Source organism: Petromyzon marinus, unplaced genomic scaffold (assembly GCF_048934315.1).
Source record: "Petromyzon marinus isolate PM22_M1 ecotype Great Lakes invasive population unplaced genomic scaffold, UKy_Petmar_22M1.pri1.0 PM_G_Scaffold_9, whole genome shotgun sequence".
NCBI lineage: Eukaryota > Metazoa > Chordata > Hyperoartia > Petromyzontiformes > Petromyzontidae > Petromyzon > Petromyzon marinus.
In genome coordinates, this window is record NW_027423046.1 from 169,820 (window position 1) to 175,103 (window position 5,284).

Genomic DNA, 5,284 nt, shown 5'->3' on the forward strand with positions numbered 1-5,284 from the left:
GACCAACACCTCGGCCGTAGCAGATCATTGTTCTAATTCAGTAGGCTCACATGCCATTGACTTTTCCAAGACGGAGGTTCTTTGTAAGCCATCTGGCTTCCATGAGAGATTCGTTCATGAGGCTATCCACATATACAAGCACAGAGACAATTTCAACCGAGAAGATGGATTCTATCTTAGCAATCATTGGAAAGATTTGATAAATCATTTCAGTTCTTGATTGATTGTTCACGCTTACAGTGGCTTTCAGACAGCATACATTATAAAAAATTTCGTCTCCCCCCTCCTCTTTTCAAAAAAAAAATAGATGGACTAGTCCTGGGCAAACTGCCAATCGCTGCGCGTGACGCCAACGTTTTTTTTATACAAATAAATGTACCGTTTTAAAAATAAATTTATGCAAACCGACACACCTGATGATGACCGTTTGAGTTATGGTCGAAACGTCGTGAGAATTTTTTATTGTTTTATATATTTTGTTATTTTGTTGTTTCTCTTCGTGACTTTACCGAAAAAACTAAGAATATGAATTACTGCAGTCACGAAAGCTTTAAATCAAAATATAATTTATTCAGTTACAGAGCCGCTCGTGGGAGGGAAGCGACGTCATACTACTTCCTGCTGTCGCGAGGCAACAGTAAGCTGCCGTGTGCGCGCTTGCACTGAAATCGGAGGTGAGAAATTCTCATCGTTGTGGTGGTGGTGGTTGTTGTTGTTTACCAAGGTAGAGCCTCTCTCTCGTAGGGATGTCAGTTGAGTAGCAGCGAGCATGGGAATCGATGTCCAGGTTGGAACTTTACAACGCGGAGCCTAGCCACGCGGGGCCTTGCCTCCTGCCCTCGCCTGATTGCGTTTACTTTAATTATCTCGCTTAAGTTTAATTTGTCTTCACCCGGCTCGCCACTTTGAAACTTTGTTTTATTGTAAATATTCACGCAGTTTTTATTTTTCATTTTTTGTTAGCAGGCCAAGCCCGCTTGAGCTGCTATACCGCTCTTGTTATCAGAAGCAACCTGCCCACAACAACACAAGGTGAGGCTTTGTCAACGTGTGTGAATGTTTTGACTTAAAACTTTGGTGACTGCAGGAATTAATATTCTTGGTTCTTTCGGTAAAGTCACGTAGATAGAAAATAAAATAAAAATAACAGATAATCATTTTTCTTTTTTTACAATGAAGCAAAAAACCCCACAACGTTTCTATGGCAACATTAATGTTGAAGATGCGAGGGCTTACAGGAATGTTTATGACATTTGCCCTCTCATTGCGTGCCATGACAGTGCTGTTTGCACAGTCACACAGTCACTGTAAGATGTTTTTCTTGGTCGTGTTTTTGTTTTGTTGCTTGTTGTGGTTGCACCCGATTCAAGAGCCGAATGGCTCACGGGACTATAACCAAAATAAATCAAACTGAAAATAAAAAAAAACTGAAACCGCGTGATGAATTTGGGAAAGTTTTTCACTGCATCTCCAAATATATATAAAAGGCAAAGTTATGATTGTGTGTGTTGTCTGTTCAAAATGTTTAGCGTACTTCCCGACATGCAACAAACTGGAAATTTTCCATGTGGGTACTTTCCAGACTGTACACCGTGCAAACATTATACAAATACACTTTTGTGTTTTTGTTGGGGGGGTAGAGGGGAGCTCAATAATGCATAGATTTTTTGGACGCCAAGTGAGCTGTGACGTCAAATCTGTCACGTGACCCTCGCACGTGGAAGCGTCACGCATTGTGGTGTAGTGGTTAGCGTTGTGTATGTGTCTGTGTGTGTGTCTGTGTGTGTGTGTCTGTGTGTTTGTGTGTGTGTCTCTGTGTGTGTGTCTGTGTGTGTGTCTGTGTGTCTGTGTGTGTCTGTGTGTGTCTGTGTGTGTGTGGAAGAGTAACACATTGTAGTGTAGCGGTTAGCGCTGCGCTACGTTTCAAACCCGGTGACCCGAGTTCGATTCCCGCTCATGGCCACCACCGGTGACGATTATTTGAACCGCTTCTGGGCCTCCCCTAGGTCGACTCAGCCTCAAACGAGTAACTGCTGTGGTGTGAACATCGCCACTGGGGAGACAAAGGCGGCCGGACGTGGTGGATCCAAGTCCCGGGCGAAGCCGGGTAGCACAGCTAGTCATGAATACATGAATGAATATAGACGTGTAAGTCACATGTGACTGTATATATTAATTCCTCCATGGCTCGATACTGACGTGTAGATGGTGTGGATATTCTTATTTTCTGTCTGCAGCTGACGCTGGTCTGATGGAGCAAAGGCCCTCAGCACAGCAAGCCGGGATGACAAGTCAACAATGCGACCAGCGTGCATACAGCACGGATCGGACTGTAAATTTGACACAGCACCAGAGAACTTGCACAGGAGAGAAACCCTTCAAGTACACTGTGTGTGACAAGGCATTTGCATGGCCATCAGTTCTTGAGACCCACCAGAGATCACACACAGGAGAGAAACCCTTCAAGTGCACTGTGTGTGGGAAGGCATTTTCACAGTCATCTGCTCTTACAACACACCAGAGAACACACACGGGAGAGAAACCCTTCAAATGCAGTGTGTGTGGGAAGGCATTTTCAGATTCATCTCATCTTCAAAGACACCATAGAACACACACGGGAGAGAACCCCTTCAAGTGCAGGGTGTGTGGGAAGACATTTTCAGATTCATTTGCTCTTAAAACACACCAGAGAACACACACGGGAGAGAAACCCTTCAAGTGCAGTGTGTGTGGAAAGGCATTTTCACAGTCATTTGCTCTTAAAAAACACCAGAGAACACACGGGAGAGAAACCCTGCAAATGCACTGTGTGTGGGAAGACATTTTCAGATTCATCTACTCTTAAAACACACCAGAGAACACACACGGGAGAGAAACCCTTCAGGTGCAGTGTGTGTGGGAAGACATTTTCATGGTCATCTGCTCTTAAAACACACCAGAGAACACACACGGGAGAGAAACCTTTCAAGTGCAGTGTGTGTGGGAAGACATTTTCAGATTCATCTACTCTTAAAACACACCAGAGAACACACACGGGAGAGAAACCCTTTAAGTGCAGTGTGTGTGGGAAGGCATTTTCAGATTCATCTCATCTTCAAAGACACCAGAGAACACACACGGGAGAGAAACCCTTCAAGTGCAGTGTGTGTGGGAAGACATTTTCAGATTCATTTGCTCTTAAAACACACCAGAGAACACACACGGGAGAGAAACCCTTCAAGTGCAGTGTGTGTGGAAAGGCATTTTCACAGTCATTTGCTCTTAAAAACACCAGAGAACACACACAGGAGAGAAACCCTTCAAATGCACTGTGTGTGGGAAGACATTTTCAGATTCATCTACTCATAAAACACACCAGAGAACACACACGGGAGAGAAACCCTTCAGGTGCAGTGTGTGTGGGAAGACATTTTCATGGTCATCCGCTCTTAAAACACACCAGAGAACACACACGGGAGAGAAACCCTTCAAGTGCAGTGTGTGTGGGAAGGCATTTTCAGATTCATCTGCTCTTAAAACACACCAGAGAACACACACGGGAGAGAAACCTTTCAAGTGCAGTGTGTGTGGGAAGACATTTTCAGATTCATCTACTCTCAAAACACACCAGAGAATGCACACGGGAGAGAAACCCTTCAAGTGCAGTGTGTGTGGGAAGGCATTTTCAGATTCATCTCATCTTCAAAGACACCAGAGAACACACACGGGAGATAAACCCTTCAAGTGCAGTGTGTGTGGGAAGACATTTTCAAATTCATTTGCTCTTAAAACACCAGAGAACACACACGGGAGAGAAACCCTTCAAGTGCAGTGTGTGTGGAAAGGCATTTTCACAGTCATTTGCTCTTAAAAAACACCAGAGAACACACACGGGAGAGAAACCCTTCAAATGCACTGTGTGTGGGAAGACATTTTCCGATTCATCTACTCTTAAAACACACCAGAGAACACACACGGGAGAGAAACCCTTCAGGTGCAGTGTGTGTGGGAAGACATTTTCATGGTCATCTGCTCTTAAAACATACCAGAGAACACACACGGGAGAGAAACCCTTCAAGTGTAGTGTGTGTGGGAAGACATTTTCAGATTCATCTACTCTTAAAAAACACCAGAGAACACACACGGGAGAGAAACCCTTCAGGTGCAGTGTGTGTCGGAAGACATTTTCAGGTTCATTTGCTCTTAAAACACACCAGAGAACACACACGGGAGAGAAACCCTTCAAGTGCAGTGTGTGTAGGAAGGCATTTTCAGATTCATCTCATCTTCAAAGACACCAGAGAACACACATGGGAGAGAAACCCTTCAAGTGCAGTGTGTGTGACAAGCCATTTGCATGGCCATCAGTTCTTAAGACCCACCAGAGAACTCACACAGGAGAGAAACCCTTCAGGTGCAGTGTGTGTGGGAAGGCATTTTCACGGTCATCTGCTCTTAAAATACACCAGAGAACACACACAGGAGAGAAACCCTTCAAGTGCACTGTGTGTGGGAAGGCATTTCCAGATTCATCTACTCTTAAAAAACACCAGAGAACACACACGGGAGAGAAACCCTTCAGGTGCAGTGTGTGTGGGAAGACATTTTCAGGTTCATTTGCTCTTTAAAAACACCACAGAACACACACGGGAGAGAAACCCTTTAAGTGCAGTTTTTGTGGGAAGGCATTTTCAGATTCATCTAATCTTCTAAGGCACCAGAAAACACACACGGGAGAGAAACCCTTCCAGTGCACTGTTTGTGGGAAGGCATTTTCACGGTCATCTGCTCTTAAAAAACACCAGAGAACACACATGGGAGAGAAACCCTTCAAGTGCACTGTGTGTGGGAATGCATTTGCACATTCATCAAATCTTCAAGTCCACCAGAGAACATACAAGCATCAGAAGATCCACAAGGAGTGGAGTCTGAAATCAGCTTGTGAAAGTCAAAGTGCCGCAATGAGCCCATCCCTCATGAAACAAGAACCGGACGAAAATCCCAGCTTGGACACTTTTAAAGGTATAAAGGTGGAATATGAAGAGGTCATGGTGAAATGTGAAGAGGTGATGAGCGAAGAAGTGAAGGTAAAATGTGAAGATGAAGATTCAACTCCAAAATGGGACCTTCACATCGTGAAGCAGGAGGAGAATTCTCTCTCTGAGTCAGAGTGAGGCAACTCCCAGCAGTTTGTGGAAGTAGAGGTGTGGGTGGACTTGCTCCTAGACAACACAAAGTCAAGTGGAGACCCGGTAGATGTGTAAGCCAGAGACGATGTCGCTACAATAAATGCACCTTTGTCACA

At 44.5% G+C, this 5,284-nt stretch overlaps 1 long non-coding RNA gene across 1 annotated transcript; it reads left to right on the forward strand.

Annotated features, from left to right (window-relative positions):
- Window positions 1-368: 368 nt before the first annotated feature.
- On the forward strand, window positions 369-3,429 carry LOC142921771 (uncharacterized). The gene is made up of 3 exons (XR_012939655.1): window positions 369-674; window positions 964-1,032; window positions 2,238-3,429. It is a non-coding gene; the product is annotated as an uncharacterized LOC142921771 (long non-coding RNA).
- The last annotated feature ends 1,855 nt before the right edge of the window (window positions 3,430-5,284 follow it).